This window comes from Equus asinus, chromosome 2 (assembly GCF_041296235.1).
Source record: "Equus asinus isolate D_3611 breed Donkey chromosome 2, EquAss-T2T_v2, whole genome shotgun sequence".
NCBI lineage: Eukaryota > Metazoa > Chordata > Mammalia > Perissodactyla > Equidae > Equus > Equus asinus.
In genome coordinates, this window is record NC_091791.1 from 20,815,124 (window position 1) to 20,840,258 (window position 25,135).

A 25,135-nucleotide genomic window follows, 5' to 3' on the forward strand; every position below is an offset into this window, starting at 1 on the left:
ATGGAGTAGGTACTGTGGTTATCCCCACTTTACAGAGGAGGAAACTGAGGCACAGGGAGGTTAACTTGCCCAGGTCACACAGCTGGTAAGTGGCAAAGCTGGGATTCAAACCCAGGCAGAGTGGTTCTCATATCCTCTCACAAAACTCTCATAAGTTTCATATCCAAACTCATAACCGCATAAGTTACTGCTGACTCTGCAATGTGGCAAATATATCAAGAACAATAAAAATATTCATACCTTTTGTAACCCCATTCCTGGGAAATATTCCAAAGCTACATGCATGACGATATCCATTACTGTAGTATTGATAGGACTCAAAAACTGAAACCATAATTGTCCATCAGTTGGTGATTAGAGAAATTTTGGTAGATCAGCTCAGTGGAATTTCAAGCAGTCATGGAAAATTAAATTATGAAGATACGGCTCCAGAGAAATATTTTTACAATATATTGTTAAGTAGAAAAAACAGAACATAAAGTTGTGTGTCATATTTCAAAATATATGCACATGACCGAACAGAAAAGGAATGAAGACAAAATAGGCAGATAATTGAGTCTGACAAAGAGATTGTTGGTAATTATTTTTTCTTTCAAAGCTGTCCCTTTAGGTTGTTACAGTAGGGCTGTTACAAATAAAACCTGGAGAAAGGGAAGTATGCCTTAAAGTATTTATGAGAATAAACCATATTTTTACCAGCCATGGACATTCAGAAGGAAACTTGCAAGAGGGATGGTTTTACTGCATTTCAATGTTCTCTGAGCCCGGCTCCCCCTTGTCGGGGAAGGAGAAGGACCGTGCTGGCAGCTGGAATGAGCGCTGCCCTCAACCGCCATGCTGGAGAACTCCAGCAGGGAGGAACCATGGCTGCGCGGATTGCAGGCCCAGCCACAACCCCACAGATCATAGCAGCGGAAGAAGCAAAGGCTGATTTTCACAGGCTCTTCACACACAAGCACGTGATCTAAAGAAACGCAGCCCAGTCCGGGGAAATTTAGGCTCAGATCTCACCTCAGAGGACAATTTAGGGATGTGCCACATTCTTTGCTTCCTTATCTATCTGTGCCACATACCACCACCCAACAGTCCCTGGGAAGGAGACGAGAGTGATCGTGACCATTTCTTGGATCCATCCTGAAACTCCAAGATGTGAAATCCTTAGACTCCCTAAGGGGTCAAGTCAAAGAAAAACAAGACAAAAATGTTCTCCTGAAAAGGAACAACCAAGCAAGGTGAAAGTAAAAGGTACCATAGAGATGAGTCATTAGCCTCACCAAGGAATAAACTTGAGTCGAGGTAAAAACCAAGACAAAAAGAGGCTGGCCCCATGGCCTGGTGGTTAAGTTCACACGCTCTGCTTCAGTGACCTGGGGTTCACCAGTTTGGATCCTGGGCAAGGACCTACACTTGGCTCATCAAGCCATGCTGTGGCGGCATCCCACATAGCAGAACTGGAATGACTTACAACTAGGATGTACAACTATGTACTGGGGCTTTGGGGAGGAAAAAAAATAAAGAGGAAGATTGGCAACAGATGTTAGCTCTGGGCCAATCTTCCTCACCAAAAAAAAAAAAAAAAGCATACGAAATAATAAAGTTGAGAATTATAAAAAAAGGCAGGGGAGGGAAAATTGGCACAGATGTTAGCTCAGGGAGAATCTTCCTCAGCAAAAAAAAAAAAAAAAGAAGAAGAAGAAGAAGAAAAAAATATCAGGAACAACTGAATGGATGAAACTGAATAGTTTCAAAGAAATGATATATTATTCTGAATTCAGCAACTCTGTTTATGAGGGGTTTATCCATTCACAAGTCCCAACCAACTGCCTTATCCAGAAGCCAGGAGAGCATCTTTCAGCCCCTATGCTTAAGGACTGTGGCAACATTCTAAAGCACACTTAGTGTATACCCTTTCCCACTCCTACCCTTACCTTCTTTTACCAGCTGGACACACCGAAAAATATCAATCTGGCCAGGGCAGCCAGTCCTTGACTGCAACCAAATGAAGGTGCAAAGTCTTCAGAACTGAGCCTAAAAGTGTTGTCATTTAATCCACAGTTTTATTGAAAAGATCATTAATGCCTGTAAGCAGTTTGTTGGACTGCAGGCGAAAACCTGTAAGGGATTTTTCAGACAGACGGTAGTGGCCTAGAAACACATCATACTTCATTTTGATTGCTTTTAGCAGAAAATGCAAATAATATATAGAAGGAGCTTATTGTTTAAATATCACTCCTAGTCCCCAAAAGTAAAATGACCACCTGCCACACAGACACACAGACATACAGACACACAGACACACACACACAGACACACACAGAGACACAAACACACACACACACACAGACACACACACACACACACCCTTCCCTGTTCTTCCCTCTCAGACTCTGTCTGGAAACATCTGCATAGTTCTCCAGCCATAAACACCCTCCCTGTCAGCGGATTAGTGAAAGGAACTGGCATTTTAAATTAATCTTCGCTTATCCTCAACGATGGCTTTGCCGCCATACCGAAAAAATCAAAGGAAGTTTTTCCTCTGCTTAAAAATGACAATGCCTTTAAGGGACTCAGGGCAAGATGAGCTGAGTATACGTTCACATAAAAGTGAGAAGGAAAATAACACAACTTGAACACTTTTTTCACTTAAAATCACCGTTTTCAAAATCACTTTTCAAAAAAACAAAGCAAAGGCCAGGACTTATCATGCTCAACAGGCTTTTTAAAAAAGTGTTTTCCCCGAAAAATGTCCACAGGGAACTGCCTTAAGAAGAAGTTCAAACGAGAGCCTTTGTCACTCCCTGCCTTCAAGTGAAACTTTAGGCCAAAGAATCTTAAGAGTCAGGATCATCTCTGCCCTCTGCTCTCCCCTCCCTTCACAGTCCTCAAAGAGCAGACTTTAAAAAGATTTCAAAGAGGGAATTTAAGAGGGTTTCTGAAAGTTTTCCGCAGCGCTCTCATCACTCATCATGAGCCCTCTGGACAGGAATGACACTTGTTAAGTTTTTTTCCCTCTCCCTCCCTCCACCTGTTGTCTCAAGTCTCCCTGGTATGCCGGGCCATTCGCACTTTCTGCTGAATGACGTCTCCCCGGGCACCCAGCGTCTCCCTTCCACCCAAGTGGCTGCTTCTAAATTGGAGCCCCTGGAAAAATAGGTACCAATTCCGGGCACTTGATATCTGAGCATCACAGAACGGTCATAGGTGAGTGGGTTGATTTTTTCCCCTGTTTTATTTTTTTCTAGTATAATGGCTACCTCCACCTTAACGTTCTAGGATAAGTGAAGCTGGGATGGGTGAAGACACATAAACTCAGATAGCAGGGGATCAGCAAGTTGTCCCTAACTTCCCTTTGGGACTTTCACCCTAGGTAGACCCAGCCACAGCTCTGGAACTCTCGGCGGGATGCTTGGCATAAGTAAGTAATTGAGTTAAGGGAGATCTAAAGAAAGACTTCACGTTCACATTCATATGCTAAACTCGGTTAAAAATAGACTCAAGAGGGGCCTGACTTCACTTTTAATTTTAGCCTGGTGATGAGCATGCCCTAAAGACAGAAAGTCACCAGGCATTTTCCTGAGCGCAGTGATCTTCATATTTTTATAAAAAGGAAATGCAGCATGTTCTATTAATAAAAGTGCTGTAGCCTCAGTTAAATCTGGACAGTTCGTAAATCAGGGCTCCATGTGGCTGCGCTTCCCCAAGCCAGTGGCTCACTCACACCTCAGCCCCGGCGAGTGGATGGGTCACATGCAGTGGGGGAAAGTGAGCCGGACGCCAGGGATCAAAGGCCACATTGGATCAAAGGCGCAAGGTATGGCTCCTGGACACTTCCCAGGTGACCAAGTGACAACCAAACACATGTGCCAGGAACTCTTAAAGGGCTGGTGAAAAGATGCCCACTGCCAGGATGGAGCCCTGTGTGTCAGGAGATTTAGCGAGGAAAGGCGGGCGGGTTACCGTCGTCAGAGGTAAACAGAGTAGAAGGGAAAGAAAATGTGGTGCTTCTTTCAGAAAAGACAAGCAATTTCACCTTTTCTTTCCACTTTCAAAGATGGCGAAGTTAAAGCTGGCCTCCAGCGAGCCAGCTGGAGTTTTCTACAGACTCACCTAAGAAGGATCCTCTCCAGCTGCCCTAGGCTATCAATCCACCTAAAATAAAACACGGCCAGGTGGAGAAACTACTGCCCTTAGAGCACTGTGCCTCCTCACTCAGGCTAAATGGTCATTCCAAACTTAGGCAAGGCTGCCCCAGGTCCTGGAGAAAGTGCTGGAGAATGTGCTAGGGCTGGGGGGCGGAGGGGGAGGTGCAGGTCATAAGGCATTTCCAAACACGCAATGTCCAGCCCAGCTCAGGGATTCCTAGGATCTCAGTGAACTGTGCTTCCGCTTTCTCTTCGAAATAAATATGTGAGGCCTTACCAGTTCATGTAGTCCTCCCACAACCAGACAAGGTCGGTTGAAGAAACCGAAGCCCAGAACAGTAAGGTCACGCAGCTAGTAAGTGACAGGCCACGCTACGGAAACCCAGGTCTCTCTCAATCCACAGCCCAGGGTGGTGCCACAGGGAAGGCCCAATAAGGTCAAGGTGGAGGCATGCATTCTTTCCATCTTCTTGCCTAAATTTCCTTCCCTCAAAGGAAGACCAACTCTGATGTTTCATCCTTGTTCTGCTTTTGCCCCCATTTTCCCAAGTTTATATTACAGCTGCTTGTAAAACCCTGTAAACTCTCAATCTAAACAATTCCAGAACAGTCTGAGCCACAGAGGGACATAAATTCTTCAAGGCAAGATGGAAAGACCTGGAGCCTTGGGGCCAGAGAGAAATGAGTTAGAATCCCAGCCCTTCTAATTGCTAGCCAGGTGATTTCACTTGTACACTCCACAGCCCAAAATTGAACTCAGGGAAGGCTGAAATCAGGACTGGCCAACCAAATGAGCTGGTGGGCTTCATCTTTCTTACTTTCGTTATGGAAATTGTCTAACTATACCAAGGTAGAGAGAACAGTATAATAAAGTCCCATGCACCCATCACCCGGCTTCAACAATTATTAACTTGCAACCAATCTTATTCACTCTGTACCCCTCCCCATTCTCACCTCCACACTATTCTTTTGAAGCCAATCATTTCATCTATAAATACTCTAGTATATAGCTGAAAAATAGAATAACTTTAATTTTAACATAATCACAATATCATTATCACAACTATAAATAAATAAATAAAACAATACATGAATAGATCATTCTTCAGCCTCCATGTCCAGTCTGTTCAAATGTCATAACTAGTCTCATAATTTTTTTTTAATAGTTGGTTTGTTTGAGCTAGGATCCAAGCAAAGATTGTAGACTGCATTTTGCTGGAAAATATTTTTAGTATCTTTTATTATAGATTAAGAACCCCATGGAGCCAGCCCATGACCAAGTGGTTGAGTTCATGAGCTCTGCTTTGGCAGCCCATAGTTCACCAGTTTGGATCCTGGGCACGGACCTACGCACTGCTCATCAAGTCATGCTGTGGCAGCGTTCCACATAGAAGAACTAGAATGACCTACAACCAAGGATATACAACTATATACTGGGGCTTTGGGGAGGAAAAAAAAAAGGAGGAAGATTGGCAACAGATGTTAGCTCAGGGCCAATCTTCCTCACCAAAAAAAAAAGAAGAACCCCCTTTGCTTTGCTTTTCTTTTTTTTTCTTTTGTGAGGAAGATTAGCCCTGAACTAACATCTGTTGCCAATCTTCCTCTTTTTGCTTGAGGAAGATTGCCATTGAGCTAACATCTACGCCAACCTTCCTCTATTTTATGCATGATGCTGCCACAGCATGGCTTGACGAGCAGTGCTAGGTCTGCACCTGGGATGCCAAAGCAGGAGCGCACAAACTTCACCACCACACTACCACACCAGCCTTCCCTCCTGCTTTTCTTATTTGTTGAGGAGACCAGGTGTCCCACCTTCCAACTGGATGATTTTTATCTCCATGGTGTTGTTTTGACATGTTCCTCTGTCCCCTGTATTTTCTATAAACTGGTGGTTAGATCTCGGGCCTGACATAGATCCAGGTTCTATTTTTGATAGTGCTGTGTACTTCCTATTGCATCACCTCAGTAGGCACATGATGCCTGGAAGTCTTTCTCTTTTGTGACATTAAGGTTGATCAGCGGGTTTGAATGTCACCAGCTGATCCATCCATTACAAAGGTTCCCATCAGCTTCACCTGATGTTCTTAGCAGCTGTTTCATAACCATGTTGTCTAAACTCATTCACTAGGGGTTGCAAAACGGGGACATTCCAACTCTGTAATTCCTTCTGTATTTATTAGATAGACTTCCTCTGTAAAAAAGAACTCCTCATCAAAAATTCTGATACCCTAAGGTAACTAATAAGAAAGGACAGAATAAATGTCTGATTCTTTCCCTTTCTTGACTAATTTTCAGGATAAGTTGGTTCCCCCGCCTCTTCCACCGGGAACTACTGAATTTTTAACTCATGGATTTTACACACTGTAATATATTTGATATCAATCCACTACAGTTGTTCTTTTTAATGCTCAAATTATTCCATGTTTGGGCACTGGGAAATGCTCAATTTGGCTCCTGAGTTCTTTTGACAAGACATGAGTGGTCTTTGATAGCTTCTTTGCTTTGTAATACAAGATATTCCAATGCATTTTGTACATTTCCTGTCCCAGACCTGTAATCAGCCATTTTTCTGAGGATTCATAGCTCCTTTTTTTTGTGAGGAAGATTAGCCCTGAACTAACATCTGTGCCAATCTTCCTCTACTTTATATGTGGGATGCCTCCACAGCACGGCTGATGAGCGGAGCAGGTCCACGCCTGGGACCCAAACCTGCGAATCTGGGCCACCAAAGCAGAGCACATGGAACTTTAACCACTCGGCCACAGGGCCAGCCCCCATAATCCCTTTTAGTGGCAAATTGTATTTAGAGGCCACGATCTGGACATTACAGGTGCTTATTGCTACTAAGTTGGTCGTTATTTCTAGGCATTTCAGTGGAAAAATTTAGGAAATATTTTTTCAATTGTTAAAGAGAAAATATATCACGAGTTCATACTATTTTCCAATTCAAATTTAGGATTACAGGATTTTTACTTAACATCTTTGAGTATAAAATTGCTGTCTCTTTTTTATTATACTAAAAATACTGGTTTCTGGTGGTTTTAACATAATTACTATACATATATAATCAATTCAGAATAGTAATATCAGTATTATTACTAACAGTATTACTAAAATAGCTTAAGATACATTTCAAATTTGTTTTGACCTTAAGATATATTCTACTAGAGATGTATAATCAAATTATTGTGTTTTAAAGTTACGTGAAACAATTCTGTGTGTGGTAAGCTACCAACTTAATACATACATTTGTTTCATTTAATCTTAATTTGGGGGAATTATTTTTTTTAATTAAATTTTGTCTGTAGTTAAGAAAAATACTTACAGAGTTCCAAAGTCAAATGTACAAAACACAATACCTTCGGAAAAGTCTAGCTTCTATCCTTGACCCATCCATCCATTTCCTCCCCCTGTACAAGTAATCATTTTTATTGGTTTACTCTTCCATTTCTTTAAATTATAAGCAAATACATACGTATTTCTCAGATAAAAGCTATCTATTTTTTCTGCACCCTGCTTTTTTCACTTAAATATATACCATAGAGATCATCCCATAGCTGTATATAAAGACCATTCTCCTTCCTTCTTATAGCCATATAGCGTCTCATATTATGGATGTCCCATAGTTTATTCAACCCACTCCCTATTGATAGACATTTGGGTTGTCTCCAGTCTTTTGCTATTACAAATAATGCCACCATGGAAAGCCTTCTGCATATGTCTTTTCTTATTTTTGCCCATGGTATCTTTGGGATTGATCTTATAAGTAGGATTGTTTGGTTAAAAAATAATGCACTTGTAATTTTTCTAGATATTGCCAAATTCCCTTCCTTAGAAGGTACCATTTTTACATTCCCACCATAAGGTGGGGCCTTTAATTAAAAAAAAAAAATCTCTGTAATCTCAGGGGGCTTAATTAAAAATCTCTGAAAGGGATTTTAATTAAAGCCATCTGATTCAATTATCTATGTTTTGGACAAAGGAAATGTCTTTTGGGAAAGGTCAATGACGTGCTCAAGGAACTGCCCTCATCCTCAGCCTTTCCGGACTTACATGTGCACTTTGCACATGATTCTCTCTCCCTTGATTATGTCAGAGAAGTTAGGCACAGTACTAAATATTCAGATTGAAAATATCATAGGTTAGTTTAGGTCTTTGTGAACTACAAGTGGTCCCCTGAATCGGAAAATCAAAGTTCACGGGGAGGGGGGCTTTTAGGTACTTTCTCCTTTCCTAATTGCCTTTCATCCTTTTAACAAATCACATGTGGGTTGTAACGTTCCCGCAGCCAAGTGCTGGCCCCTCGCTACACCCACACCACTGAGAGCATCTTTCCTGAGCTTCCCTTTCCCCATAGCATCCTCCCAGCGTCTGAGATTAGGCAGCACATAGATGCCATTGGTTCTCCCTGCTCATTTCTATTTGTAACATCTCTCAAGTCTGGTCCCCCTCCCCCATCACCACTGCAACTGCCTTAATACAAACAGCTAACACGTATGATACCTTTACGTGTATGATCTCATTTACTCCTGACAATAACACGATGAGGTAGAGCCCTATGTGCCCCATTTTATACCTGAAGAAATAGAAGTGCAGAGAGGTTAAGTAACTTGTCCACAGTCACACACCTAGCAAGTAAGTAGGAAGCCAGGATGCAAACTCAGGCATTCCAACTCCAATACCTACCTTTAACTTGTGCTATGGTGCTTCCTCATTTCAGACCGTCAGCACCTCTCATCTAACTAGTGCAGGGGCCTCCTAGCTGACATGCCTACCTCTAGCTACGCATCTACACAAACACACACACGCATGCACATGTGCATGCACACACGCACACAACTCTGCCAATTATCCTCTCTTCTCCAATACCCATGTAATCTTTCCAGAACACCGATCTCATTACATCAGACCTCTGCTTACAAATGGATACTCAAAACATAGCATCCAAACTCCTTACCTTGAGAAACACGTTTCTGTATCACCAGCATCCTGCCTTATTTTACATCCTCAGCTCTCACCACTCCCCAGCTACCCCATCTCCTATCAGTGCCCCTTAATTAGAAACACACTCTGACCTCCAGTCAAGTGGAATTACTCTGAGGCTCTCAGTTCACCATGTCTTTGTCATCTCTGAAAGTACATTCCTACCTAAAATGCTCTTCTCCCACCTTCATCTGGACCCCACCTTTCCCCAGCAACCTGACAAGCCCATAGGCATAGATTCAGGATCAGCTCAGACTGATCTCATCAGACAGCGGACCCGTCCTTCCTGGAGCTTCTTCCCTCCCCTGCTGTAACATGGGTCTCACTCTCACACCCTCAACCCACTCGCCCTGTTCTCCACCTACATTCAGGCAATCATTTTATTAGGTTTTCTTTTTGTTTATTCTTTCAGTATTTTTATGCGACTAATGTAAATATCATATATATATATATATCTGACATCATATATATAATATATATATAGCTCACATATGATCACATATGTCACAAATGAGATATATATATATAAATAATCCTATTCTCCCCTTTTCCTACACAAAAGGTAGCAACAATACATACTTTCTGCACCCTGCTTTTCCCCCCATATCCCTGAGACTTCTCTGTAACAGCACACAAAGAGGGTCCTCATAGTATGGGAGGATGTAGCCAAATGTATTCACTAATCTCCTGTTGCTGGACATGTAGTTGTCCCAGTCTTTTGGGCCCCTATTTCAAGGGACTGAGGCGACCTAGCCCCCTGGCTCTTCATCCAACATCAAGATCCCACCAGAGGCACAGTTCATATCTCTGCCAAAGAGAGTCCAACTAGACTGGCCACTGTAGGAGCCAGGCCACAAGAAGAGCACTGAGCCATCGGTGCCCAGGGCCAGGGGGCAGCCCAGGTACTTCAGCTTCTTTAACTTCCAAGAATCACACAGGAGCAAAGGCTATGATCTTCTAACATCCTGCATATTCATTTCAGTTTCTCAGATCACAAAACTCAGATCCTAGAGCCCATGGAGTTTACAGCCTAGGTGGGCTCAGAGAAGAAACAAATGCCTCCACGTAACGATGCCTAAGCTTGGCATTTTTATTAACGGTTCACCTAGCCATTCTGCAAATATTTAGTGAGCTGCTTCTAGGGGCCAGGTATTGTTCTTAGGCGTGAGGGGAGGGCGGGAATCGCTGAATAAAACTCCCCTTATCTTGTACAGCTTATGTGGCACAGGCAAGGTGGGAGGAGAGGTAATAGACAATAGAAACATAACAAGTCAAACAAGTAAGTTATATTATCTGTTAGAGGATGACTAGCGGTATGGAAGAAATAGAGCGAGGAAATGGAGATTGGATGGGAAGGTGCAGGATGCAATTTGAATAGAGTGGTCAGAGTAGGTCTCACTGAGAAGTCATGGGCAATAACTCATGTTCTGGGTGACTCCTTTTTGCAGCTGCCACAGGTCAACTCTCATTATCATTGCCACAATCAAACTGTCATTATCACAAACATCAAGGTAATAATAAAGTATCTCAGTGTCGCAATTGTGTTGTTTTAGAAATTGCCTGAAATAAGCAGAGTGCTTGCTTAGGGCTGAGAAACCTTTTATGTGATCCAGAAATTTCTGTCGTCGAAAGCTTTGACACAACGGGGGTTTAAGGGGTGTTCTATGTGGTCATTTCCACCATTTTTCCTATTCTAATCAAATCTCACAAAAGAAATTCCACCTGGAAATTGCCTGAACCTCTAAAGGCACAATCAAGTCCCTGGCTGGAGATGACTGAGTGAGGCAGAAAGTCAGGTTACATTATGACACGTGTATTCAGCACTTTATTCCTACCAATGCATGTTCACGAGTCATCCATTGATTCTTATAACAAAGCCCACACCCTTTAACAAGCCCACACTCCATAAGAAGCCCCATATCCTATAATAACCCCCATACCCTACAATAATCCCCATACCCTATAATAATCCCACCCCCTGGCCCCCCTTTAGCAAATGTGGGACCTGGGAGACAAAGTGCCTGCCTCTGCTCACACAGTGGCTTCAAGGTGGAGCCCAGACCAGAGCTGGGGTTTCTTACTTCCTAGGTCTGTGCCTCCCACCCCTCCACTTATCCCACCTCTCCAAACATAAAGAGAGAGGAGCTGGGTCTCTCTAGCCCTTTCAGACAGACAGCCTGAATAAAACCTTTGGAGAAAACCAAGCATTGGTCTCACATCAATTCTCACCCGTGAGATCATCCTTTCTCATCACAAAGTCAGTTAGATCAAAAGTTAGGTTGCAGTTAAGTTGCTCATTCTCTCACGTATTCAATGAACTGTGACTCAGGGCCCCTGCCAGATGCTGAGGACACCAAGATGAACAACACTGGCCCTGCCCACAAAGACTTTGCAGGATCTTCAGGCGAGACCAACAAGAGCTGAGCATAGGGTAACTGCTACAGTGGGGGCCACAGGGCATTATAGGAAAAGGACACCCAACCCTGCCTTCCTGCATGGAGTCAGGGAAAGCTCCCAAGAAGGGGTGAGATCTAAGCAGAATCCACATAGATGAAAGGGAATGTTCGAGTTGAGGAGACAGAACGTAGTATAGGTAGAGAGAACAGAAGGACAGCCAAGACAGAACAGCAAGCCTGGGGCTGGACAACTAAATTGGGGCAGGTTCACAAGGGGCTTCGAAGCAGTCTGAATCTCAACCTACAGGCAACAAGCTCCACAGGGCTTTAAGCAAGCAGATGATAAGATGAAGGCTGCACTGGTGTGGAGAAAAGAAAGATCTGAGGACAAGCCCAGCTGGAGGCAGGAGGAGAAGCCAGGAGGCCTGAACTAAGGCTGTGGCAGTGGGCATGGAAGGGGAGGAGGGCTTCCAGAGGAAGGAAGGAGGGAGCGCAAGGTAGAACGGGTCAGAAGGCCTGGCTCTGAGCCTGGGCTCTCTAATCATTGGCTAGGGGACTCCGACCTACTAGTAGTTACTTAATACCTACCTACTCCACAGGGATGTTGGAGGATTGACTGGGATAAGCTAGGAGGTGAGAGAGGACCCTGAGAACTACACAGCCCAGCAGGAACACAGGCTGTCCACTCACCCCCAGCCAGCACTGCTGCATCTGTGGGCGCCTTACCACCAGCGGACTTCAAGTTACTCTCACAGGCACCTAAGTTTCCTCTGCTCACTTAACTTCTCTAATAGATGAGGGGCCTTTGGTGAATCTGGTCATCCTTCTCGACCTGGCTTTCTTTTCCATAAAATAAGAGAATTTAATTAGATGAAGTCTAGGGTCCCTTCCAGCTGGAAGTTCTAAAGTTTTGTTGTCTTATTCATCTTGTGACCCAACTTCCCTGGTAATAATTATTTGTCAAATGAAAAATTATTGAAGGAAGATTCATCAGTAGAAGAAAAACAAAAAACTAAGGTAATGAATGACTGGCTCTGAAAACTAAGATAAAAAATGGCTTGAAGGGTCATGCTCCATTCAAAGATACAGTAATAAAAGTTGAAAGGCGTTTTCACACCAAAAATTATTCTTCTATACAACATCTGTGCTCCCAAAAGTTTAAATTGTCAATAGCCTAGATATTTACCCAAGAAAACTAGACGATATGTCCACATAAAAACTAGCAAAGGAATGTTCATACCAGCTTTATTTGTAATAGCCAAAAACTGGAAACAACCTATATGTCCATCAAGAGGTAAATGGAACAGCAATTTGTGATATATCCATCAGAGAGAATACCACTCAGCAATAAAGAGGACCTAACTTTAGATACATGCAAAAGAAACGGATGAACCTTAAAATCATTATGCCAAAGGAAGCATCAAAGAATGGGAGAAAATATTAGCAAATCATCTATCTGATAAGGGACTGGTATCCAGAATTTATAAAGAACTCTTACAATTTCACACAAAAGATAAACAACTCAATTAAAAGAGGGACAAAGGAGTTAAATAGACATTTCTCTAAAGAAGATATACAAATGGCCAACAAGCATATGAAAAGATGCTCAACATCATTAGTCGTTAGAGAAATACAAGTCAAAACCACAATGAGATACCACTTTATACCCAGTAGGATGGCCATAATTTCAAAAAAAAGGAAAATAACAAGTGTTGACAAAGTTGTGGAGAAATTGGAGCCCTCATTTATTGCTGGTGAGAATGTAAAATGGTGCGGCCACTTTGGAACTTCCTCCATAACTACACATAGACTTAACATATGACTCAGCAATTCCACTCCAAGATACAGACTCAAAAGAGCTGAAAACAGATGTTCAAGCAAAAACCTGTACACAAGTCTTCATCGCAGCACTATTCACAATAGTCAAAAGGTGGAAACAACCCAATCTATCAACTGATGAATGGATAAACAAAATGTGGTCTATCCATGTGATGGAATATTCTTCAACAATAAAAAGGAATGAAGTACTGATTCATGCTACCACATGGACGAACCTTGAAAACATTATGCTAAGTGAGAGAAAGCCTGATACAAAAGGCCACATAGAATATGATTCCACTTATATGAAATGTCCAGAATAGGCAAATCCATAGATACAGATTCTGCCATAGAGACAGAAAGCAGAGTACTGGCTGCCAGGGGCCTGGGGGGAGGAGGGAACCTGGAATAACTGCTTAATGGAGGCAGGGTTTCTTTTTGAGGTAATGCGAATGTTCTGGACCTAGATAGTGGTAATGGTTACACAGCATAGTGAAAGTTCTTAATACTACTGAATTTCAAATAGTTAAAATAGTTAAAAAATGTGGATTTTATCACAATTTTCTAAAATATTATTTCCAAAAACATCATTATGCTGAGTGAAAGAAGCCAGGCAAGAAAAAGAGTACATACTGTGATACACTTTGTATAAAATTCTAGAAAATGCAAACTCATTTATAGTGATAGAGAGCAGATGAGTAGTTGCCTGAGAGGAAGAGAGCTAAGGGAAAGAGAGAAGGATAAATTATACAAGTCAGGAAGAAATTTTGGGAGGTGATAAAAATGTTTATTATCTTGATTTTTGATGGATGCTTTAATGTGCGCAGCTTAGTATACTTCAATTATACCTCTGTAAAATTGAAAAAAGAAAAAGAAAAGTTTGAAAAATTATCATTGGACCTTTAAATTCTTAGACAGTAAATTTCTATTTGAAATACACTGAGGAACTCACTGTTTAAAGGATCTTTACTGTAAACCCTTTTGAAGGTCAAATGCAAATAATCCTTTCCTGATTCACTGATTCTATTCAGTCTGGTTTTGACAGACAACGGTTTCTTTGAGCAAAAGATCATCTGTAACGATGTCTGCTAAGACTGTTCAAGAAGTGTGTCTGGTGGAGACGAAGCGAGTTTGATGTGGCCGTGGTTCAAATCAGGATTTCTTTTTGCTATTAATAGGAGCCTAAGACACTTTTCACCGTTGCTGAATCCTTGTTTTCTGAATTAGTTCAAAAATGGTCTGGTAGAACTTGGCAGACACTACTTTGCAAATCAAACTATCATATCTGTTATTATTTTAGCACATGCTGAGAGGATTACAAGTGTTTATATACTCTGTGAGCATCAAATTCAGGTCTTGCCTAACATGCATAACATGCAGAATAAGACAGTGAATCAAATGCCAGAGTCAGATTTGCTGGTGGAATGTAAATTGGGATATGGATTTCACAGCAAACCAAAAGGCAGACTCAAAGCTACAAGAAACTGAAAAAAAGAAACAGAAAAAAAAATGTTCTTAGTTGGATTGCTTAGTTTCTCTCAAATTAAATTGGACTTACGTTCAAATTTATTTCAGCAATTTTTTCCATAGTATTTTCTTTTTAAGTGGTGGGTTTTCTGTAAATTATTTTGAGGGTGGATATTTACATAGACATGATATGATCAAATGAATTTACATAACATTCTCCCATCCCCACCCCAGCCCACCAGTTCTTTCATAAATAATATTTTTTTTAGCTTTGCTGAGTCCTTGTAAATTTGTGACTTGATTTCCTCATCTGTAAAATGGGGGGGGGGGGGGAATAACAGCATTACCTCACAGGACTATTGTTGGATTAAATGATTAAATGCATTAAACACACATAAAGTGCTTAGAATAGTAGCTGGCACTCAAGAAGCACTCAATAAGTGTTAGTTGTTATCCTTGTTGCCTTTATTATTTAATTACACTTAATAACAATTACTTCATTACTGTTGTTCCCTTTTACAGATGAGGACACTGAGGCTCAGGGTTCGTGGTGGCGAAGCGGAACCTAGACCAGAGACATGCCTGCTGCTGATTCTCCTCAGTACTCCCCACCACCTTCCCCACCCTACATATTTTGTGCATGAAAATAAGAGGACCAATCTGGAAGAGGCAAAAATAGCTGTGTAACTTAAATCTGAAAAGCATGAACAAACGGGCAGTCAGAGACCAGCTCCAGGGCTCACCCAGTTTAGGCTTCAGGCAAGTCATCAGTCATTTTTAAAGTCAGCTTCATATAGTGATTTTGAAAAGGAAGATAAAAGGTTTTTGCAAAGAGTCAACATAGCTTCAAGAAGAAGCCTGAAAAATTGTGTGAGCTAGCAAAAATCACATTAGCATCCATTCACTGCCATTAGCGTTAAAAGGGATTTACATTCACTTTGTACGGACATTAAAAAGCACTGCAGGCCGTGACAGAATGCCCGCTGTAGGGGTTAACAGGGAAGCGGTGGGTCCATCAATTAAGTTCCCATCAAGTCAGGACTAGAAAAATCCAGAGGCCACAGATAATTTCTACAGACTGGTATAGTGCAAACATATGTGCAAGTCTGTCTGCTTTAACCTATATACTCAATCCAATCCATTCTAAAGTGATATTTAGTTATTGTTCCAGTTCCACATACTTCATCAAAGGGACTTTTTAAGAATATGGTCAAATTAAAAGATAAAACCACTAGATGAAAGTTTGTTGGGAAACGGGATGTTCAGAGGGTCCCACGGTGTCACTCCCATAGACAACGCACTCACCACGAAGAGAAAAATGTCCCATTATGAGAGAGACAAATGGCAGTGACCACCTTGACCAAGGGCTCAGACTTAGGGGAACGCATCACCCACTGCATGTCCTGGCCAAAATGCTCAACCTGAATCTGGCCATGAGGAAACCATAGACACATCCAAATCATTCTTCATTCTACAAGACAGCTAGCCTGGACTTTTCCACCATGAAGAACAGAAAAAGGCAGGTACGCTCGCTAAATTAAAAGAGACATCAGGAACAAATGCGCCTGTGAACCTGAACCAGCAAGGGTTTTAAAAACAGCTAAATGAGACATTCTTCTGGAAATTAGAAAAAGTTAGAAATCTAGTATTTATTAGAAAAAATATTTAAAGTAAGACTAACTTCCTTAGATATGATAACAGAATTATGGTTATGCAACTTACTTTTGAATTGCTCAAATATATATATATATATATATTTATTTATTTATAGAGAAAGAGAGAGAGAGAGAAGAGAGCACACCTGAAAGAGCAAGGAAGAGCACAAATACAGTTCCCCCCAAATCAAAGATTAATACGGTCAAAATTGTATCCTTGGTTGAAACAAATCTGAAGCAGAATGAGTGAGGGATGAGGCGGCAGAAGTGATCCCAGGCATTCCTGTTACTGGCTTGGGAATAAGAAGTGAAATGTGTTTGGTTTCCTATAAATAGAAATATTAGTTATCCTTTTACCTTAAAAGGTCCATCTTTATACCACAGCTTGAAGGGTGTCAAGAGGATGTTTCTGGGTATAAAAGGAGAATGAGTCTTGGGTTTTCCCTATTAAGGATCTGAAAAACAGTCACCTTGAGCCACGATGAGCAGAGGAGAAAATGTGATGCTCACTTCTGTTTCGCAGGAAGGAGCAGACCTTGAGAAGCTCTGAAGGGACCCAGTCTACTCTAAGGGCAGAAAAACCAAGACGGGAGGGAGGATAACATACCCAAGGATGGTTTTAAAAATCCCCTTGAGGGATCTGAGAAGACTAGAGCCAGTGGATAAATGGTTAGTTTATGAATGGCCTCCATTTCCAGGCAGACAAAAGGGTAGCCTAAGCAGAAAATACAGTAGAGGGAAAAATGAGGATTCCTATCCCGGCCTGACCACTACCTCACTACGTGACCTTGAACAATTCACTTGACTTCTCTGATGCTCACTGGCCTTACCTAGCGAAACAGGAGGACTGGCCTACAGCAGCTCTCAGATGCCTTCCAGGTCTAAAACCTAAGGCTCTGAGGGGCAGTCCGGTCTTCAAGACAGGGCAGTGCCAATGTGTAAGGTCTATTCCTATCTTTGTTTTAAAATAGTTTTTTTAATCTTATTATAAAATGAATACAGGCTCACTGAAAATAAAAATAGAAAGTATAGAAAAAAAAGAAAAGACAAACGTCTATAATTGCACCACCCAGAGTTAGAACCACTGTTAACATCTTTATGTTTGTTCTTTAGATGTTTTTCCAGGCTTACAAGCCCCCCACACACCCAAACACATTTTTTTAAAAACATGAGATCCCTGTACACGTTATTTGTAACTTTTTTTATTTAACAATATCATGTGGTTTGTATTCCATATTAATAAATTTAAGATAATGGCATCATTCTAATGGCTGAGTGGTACACGCCATTATACATGCACATGATTTAAACTGAGAAACATCTAGATGGTTTCTAATGTTTTGCTCTTTTAGAAAATGCTGCAACAAATATCCTTCTGTTCATCCTTATTATGTATATAACAAAGTCTATAAGTCAATATTTAATCACACAACTCATCTCCCTTTTTATGCAGAAAGTTACAAAAATATCTTTTCAAGTATGAAATAAAGGCTTTCCAGCACTCCAGGCTTTCAGTGACTCTGCTAGCCCAGGAGGACGCAGGGCCCCCAGGAGACCCGGTCCTGAGGAGGCTCTGGAAACATGTGGTCTCTTCAATTCAAGGAAGCCACACGGAAACCTGAGGCCCAGCTTTTGGACAGCCAAGATCTCTTCGCAAAGTGTTTTCAGGTCTCGAGCTCTCGACAGTCTCTGCAGCCCACGTAGAATGACAGTGCGTCACTGTTTACGGAGCCGGAGCCTGAGTCTCGGCAGCAGCCAGGCTCCCAGAAGATGTCTGTAGGTTCCGCGTTTACATATCTGCCTCTAAAACCAACATCACCAAATATACTGCCATCTGCCTGTGTTTAAAACAATCCAGTTTAGACATGTGAAAATGATTGGATCTGTCTCCTGAATTGAAAACAGTGCTGTTTTTTGCAAACTCAAGTATTCACTGTAACATTCCAAAATGAGTGCTTTTATTTTAAAAAACTTCTATTAGAAAGCAATATAAAATGTCCTCCTTTTTACTGACATTAGCGTCTACTTTTCTGACTTAAAATTATGGTGCTGATCCAAATATTCTTTGCAAATATTGGAAAAGAGAAAAAAATCCTCTTTTTGTGGTTACTGTTGTTTTCATGAGTGAATGATCTCCCAAACATGTACTCACGTCCATGGCTAAAATGTCACTCATGTGGGATATATTCTCCATCACATATGTACAGGAGGAGAGGGGAGGCATTCTACACTGATGATCACTCACCAATATTCCTGGAGATTCACGTAAATTTAATTCTTGGAAGGAACTGCCATCGATCATTTCCAATCCCTGGAGAGGCTGGATTAGGAAGGTTAATTGGCTTGTCCAGGTCACCAGCTCCCAATCCAGGGTTTTCTTTTCCTTTCTGACTCTCCTTGTCAGAAACCCAATAATTAATTTAGAGCAAAAATGCTCATTTTACACTTGACAACGCCAGGCAGGTCCTAAATCGTTCTATTCAATAATGAATTCAAAATAAACCAAAAGAAGTGACTTGGTGAAATCAATATGTCTTTAAAATATATATTACCTTGTCTAGTCCTTCAGTGTCATGACACTGGAGGTCAGGCTTAAGGGTGGGTCTAATAAGAGCCAAAAACATATTTGGGAGGGAGTCTATAGACAACTTGCAGAAGTGAAGAGTATTTAAGATGTCCAGACAGTGTGAGTGGAGGTTTCCACGTTTGGGCCAGAGCGGGAAGTAGTAACTGAAAAGTGAAGGGTCATTACTGTGATCGAGAGAAAGCAGGTGCAGAGAAAGGACAGGAGCAAATGGCCCTGGTGCATCCTTAAAGCAAATACCCACATGAAAGAAGGGAAAAGTGGCGTGAAAACCATCTTCATGGGGTGACGACCACCCCCCAAACACACGCCTGACCCTCGGCCTTTTGTTTCTGAACACGTGGAAAGATTTATTCGGCAAACCTAGCTACAAGTTATTAACACGTCCTCATGCAAGTTGCTTAAACGACTCCCTTTGTGCTCATAAAGCACATTCGCAGCAACGTGTACCATCTCCCTGACTGATCTGCTGTCAGCGAGTTGGAAAAGTTGCCTTGTAAACCATCAGGGACTTATTTATCTTATAAAATCCAGCAGGAATCTAGGAAAGAGGAGGATCAATTAACTTGGCTGTAACTTCTGCCGCTGTAAAGACTTTATCATATTAGATGGAAACCAAATATTGGGGGGAGGGGGAGTCCTTCCCTTCCACCTCCTCCTCAAACAGCTGGCAGTGATGACTTGTCCCCAAACTTGCTGTCTGTAAATGTCAAAGACTGAAACCCTAGTTGGGTGGAATTTAAACAGTGACCACCCATTGAGCCAGACAAAATATCAGCCCACTGCCGACACCTCCTTGGTGGTGCTGGAAACCAAATTCACATTTCTGATTCAAAATGCACCTTCTTAATTAAAGTCGGGATATCCCAGTCTTCTCACTGGTAGGAACAAGCAAAGTCAGGCTTCCAGGATAACACATATATCACAATGATCCTACCAGGCTCATTAACCAGAAGGGAATTGCCCTGGGCTCCTTTCTACAAACCACTAATTCCTGCCTTTGCCCTGATTCTGGAATATGGATCACTTTACTTTCTGCAAAACTGTTCAGTGTGCTACCCTAAACCCAGCTACCAGCCACTCACACCAGCAACTTTCCCTGTTAAACTAGATAAAATAATATCAGTTAGACCCTCGCAAACAAGGTAATTACTGTGGCAGGAAGTAAAAATCAGATTAAGTGGGATTCTGTGGCACAGGAGACCCCTTCAGGCATTTGTCTGGAAGGGGGACCAGGGTGGATGAAGGGAGGATGGAGCCCTGCCTCTGAATTTCTCTTTGGAGCTTTAACTCCACCATCTCAAGCTTCTTCCATTCTTGCTTTCCATGTTTAGTTCAGTCCATTTTAATTCTATCCCTTGATTAGACCCTTATTCCCAACATTTTGTGGATTCTTGTTTATCAAAGCTGTGAACTGAGCTGTATTGGTTTGTTTACTTGAGGACTAGCTGTTGTGTGCAGAGAAGAAATACTAGTTTAACTGGAGTCAAGAACCTACAGCCGCAAGAAAAATAAATCAGATTGAGAGAGAGAAACTGGATAATGTGAGATCATTTCACTCTGAGTCAGTCCTGGGGGGTTTTCTCCCCACCGGTAACTATTAAGGACAGACAAGGAGATCTTAACAGATCAGAGTCCACATTCCAATGGACAGACTTGGGCTTATAAAATTATTAATTTGATAAGCTGCTAAGGACGTAGCAGAAGAATAAGTGGATAGAAGAATAAAATGGGTGATAAAATTTTTCTTCTCTTCTTTCCCCTACAGCACTGGCATTAGAACAGCTCTGTGCGCACCATATGTATAGTCATTTTCCATGACTAATGGGAATAATGCACTGCATTTCATAATACTGATCTCTTTGGCAATTTGAGAAAAACTCATAACTGGATGGCTACACTTACTATCTAAAAATACTTATCACAACAAACCCTCAAGCAAAATTTCTTTAAAAAAAAAAAAAAAGTACCCTTAAGAGGCTTTCTAGAGAAGCACAGAAACTTTTCAGAATGCTAAGGCAAGAACCACCCTCTCTCCTCCCCTGTTTTGGGTAAATGCTTAATCCTCTCAGATGTTTTCTCCTGTCGAATGCTTGTCTTACGTGCAGTTTAAGATGGTGTTTAAGATTTTCAACATTCCTTCTACAAGTGGATCCCTGTTTCCCCTAAAAATGGACTCAAACTGATGTTAGAAACTGGCACAGATGTTAGAAATTCCATCCTCTTTCCAGAAAAGGACCAAGTGTGAATGTGAGGTAATGTCCCTTTTTGGCAAGTTCTTATTTCCTCCCCGATTCTGGATGTAATTGTCTGCATGCCCATCAAAGTGAGTGGACATCACACATAACTTGCCTGCAAATCACTCCCTGAGAGTTACGTGGAGGTGCTTCCAAATGCAGAACGTCTGTAAAATTATCTGCAATCAGAGTGACTTCTTCTAACACTGTCTGAACTGCGTCAGGGGAGCACTTTGTGCTGAAAACAGTCAGCCAGTGTCCTAATGCTATGCAGAAGACTATAAACTATAGAAATCAAAACTAGATTTTAATTTTCATAAGCCACAAGTACATGCAGGTAACACTAGCTATCAAATGCTAACCCAAAACTTTTTCTATTTTTATAATTGATTTTTATTCATTGCTTGTCAAAATAATCTGGAAAGGAAAAAATAAGTCATCTATACTCAACTTAAATATGCCCCTTCATGTCACGCACTAGCCAGGAATATTTTGCTGGAAATCAAATAATTTTAGGAAAATCGCCTATGTGTTCACTTCATAGAAATTGTGTGTGTGCTTGTTTGGTTAATTTTCACCATGATTAGTGGCACACTTGGTAACTGACTCCAACATTTCACACAGAGTTGAGTGGTACTGTTTTCATTCCGAAGAGAACTTTAAAACTTACAACCTAAAATTTAAATTTCTGATGTTCAACAAGGTTCATAAATAACTTCTTATAAATCAAGAACTAGGTTTGATTTTAAAGCACAAAATTAAAACATAAAATACTTTTGGAAATAAAATATTGTGAATGTTTGAGGAGATAACTCTTTATAAAACATTCGCCAACACACACTGTTTCTTTACTTCTGATAGTATGGAAAATGTAGGTACTTTAAATCCTCAAATTATCCCAATTCCCTAAACTCATCCCAAATCTCTTCCTAAGGTGTTATTTATATTTCTCATTGCCCGTATGTCTTATATAATGATTTACATTTATTCAATAATACCTCCATATTGGCCAACTTAGAGAATGCATGTTTAAAACAAAGATCTTACAAGATATTAGTTATACGTGTCTAAACATGACTGATAACCCTTATAGGTAAAGCCAATAATGGCCAGGGGTCAGGGATTAACAAGAGCAGAAAAGTCATGGACAGTTCTTGACTGAAGCTAAGAATGCAATAATAAGAAAACTAAATATACCTGAGTAGAACAAAGGCACTTGACAGAAATTAACTTTCGATGCAGTCTTCATAAGGACCGAGGCTGTCTTCCACAAAACAAACACCAAAATCAGTCTCATTATTCATCATCACACTTGATGTGTTTAGTTACTTAAATGCAGTAGATAGCAGTTCTCTTAAGACCCAATATAGCGTACATGAATAGGAATCGGTTTGCATTGTGATCATGACTATTATTTTAACAAAGTCCTTGACTTAACCCAAAATGAAAGCTGTTATTAAGAAATAAAAAAATTTTGTAATTCTTAAACGCTATGCAACACGAAGAAGATTGCTATCTTCATCATTTGAAAGAAATCAAAACGTCTCCTCTTATGAATTACTTAATAACATCACTAAAATAACTAAAGAAAATGCAGGTTCCCCAATAAAATACATTTAATATTCGATCCACTAGAGGAGAATTTCATCCACAGTTCTAGCTCACAAAATTCCCCAAATCAAGAGGCAGACAACTTATTTTGCGGCTGAGGGCAATCTCTTCGCTACATTTTCTCAAAGATGGCTGATGCAAACAGCATCTCAGAACTACACAAAAATGGTTGCTCAGATTAAATTATGCAAACGTAGTTTCAAAATAAGCTGCTCAAGTTTCAGCGCATTAACGTTGGACCTGCAAAGCATTTGCCATGTTACGCCCGGTTCCAGCGGAATTTCAGTGGGTACTGAAAGGAGCGAAAACCCCAAATCATCCTTATAAAGAAAAACTTTGAAACATAAGCGCACAAACATCAAATCCCACAGGGACATTCACCAGCCCTAGACCTGACCCCTGAACACAGATCTGTCACTAACGCAAAACAGGGCAAAGCCATCAGGCATTTCTTGAGATCTCATCCTGGACTGCAAGCAGAAAGGCCATCTTCGAAAAGCCTCAGTATTATCTATTAAAGTAAGATAGTCCAGAGACGGGATTTTCAAAATGGGGATGAATTTATAGGGTAAATTATTAAATAAGGTAACTGAAATACACTTTAACTGATCCATTTTCCACAAAATGGCATTTATTTTCAACCAGGCAACATTTCATAATCAGACACCCATCTAGAAAAATTTTTCTGTGGACATAAAATTCCTAGTTTTTTCCTAATTAAAAGTAAATGATAGGAAAATGCAGGGTGATTACAATACTAAAGCAATTCAGTAAACTTCATGTGCAGCCTAATCTGAAGTCACATGACACTGGTAAGGTAAGAAACACATTAGATGTCTCCCAATTAATAATTGGTCATTTAGGGTTTTTAGTAAATAAACTTAGGTTTTAAACACTTTTTTCTCTGTTGACATATTTATATTAAGGACTAAAGAGAAATTTTCAAGTAATGATGTACTTAAACTGTCAATCAGATTTAGTAAGTCAGCTGAAATAATTTGCAAAACAATAGGAACAGAATAACAATATAAAATATTTTCATTTTCAAATGTTGGAAACTTGTTAGTAGTTGAAAGTTATATAAAATGAAACTAAAGCGAAGAGTTGTCATAAATGGAGTTTTCCTTTTCTACCAGTCAAAAAATAAGGAACCATTTTGTTCTGAAATATGATACCAGCGTCCTCTGATATCAAACTTGAATTTTCACAACTCTGTTATTGTCAGTCTTAAAAGCAATATTTAAATGCCATTTACACCCCATCACTGGTGATTTCTCTTACTATACTTTCATAAGTTTATATAACTCAGAGCATCAATACAGCAGCGCTGGAAAACCTCCGCTCTCTTCCATACGATTGATTTTGCTGTGCTCGTGTGTATTTCTCTAGTTTCGTCAGTTTCGTCCCAAGTATTCATCATTCAGACTTTCTCCTACACTTCTTAAACTAGTTTTGAGGACTTTATGACAGGCTGAGGAAATCCTTAAGAAAATGAAGATCCTTCAAACAAGTCAACATTCTAGGCCTTCAACTGTCAAACAAAATCTCGAAAAGAATGAACAAAACATCACCATCTTACTTTTATGGCCCCCAAATGAGCCAGAAGAACTTCTCAGAGCCTTGTTGACCACCCCCAACCTACTCACGCGTTGGGAAGGCCGACTCTGAAAATTTGCGACCCAAGTCGCACAGTTCACCTGAATCACAAGATGGTAACATTAACGGTAAACGGTTGCGCAGCTAAGAACTCTTCGGAAGGGCCTTCTTGAAAAGTGTAAACGCTTCTTTCAAGACAAAGCAAAATGTGTTTACAAACTTCAGGGGCCCATGAAGGATGGTTTCTTCCTGGCGGCATTTGACTTACACCCCCTCACGCGCACACACACACTCGCGCGCTGTTCTCCATACATTCCATCGGCCTCTTGGGACCAGAAAGATGAAATAGACCCTCTGGTCCATTTCCCCCCAATTTGAGCTACTTTAGTTCAAAATATCCAGTAATATCCCTGAAGAGAAGAGAAAGGAGATAAGGAAAAAAGAAAATTATTTTCCCCACATAACTTGGCTTCCCTCACCCCAACCTCACAAACAGCCAGAAGGAGACCGACTTTGCCGAGAGGACAAGAGAACTTCAAACGCCAAGAGGCCGAGCGAAGTTTAGCAGGGACAGGAGAGATGAAGCCACAGAAGGGGGCGCCCGGGGCGTGTCCCCCAAGCGCACCCCCGGTCCCCGCTCCCCTCT

General features: G+C 41.0%; 1 protein-coding gene and 1 long non-coding RNA gene across 3 annotated transcripts in view; one reads left to right on the top strand and one right to left on the bottom strand.

Annotated features, from left to right (window-relative positions):
• Nucleotides 1–25,135, bottom strand: part of RBM20 (RNA binding motif protein 20) — a 189,713-nt gene that overhangs the window by 164,178 nt on the left and 400 nt on the right. The window lies entirely within an intron of this gene.
• LOC139040059 (uncharacterized) lies at nucleotides 1,634–25,135 on the top strand. Its single transcript, XR_011493886.1, has 3 exons — nucleotides 1,634–3,201; nucleotides 3,368–3,415; nucleotides 15,329–25,135. It is a non-coding gene; the product is annotated as an uncharacterized lncRNA (long non-coding RNA).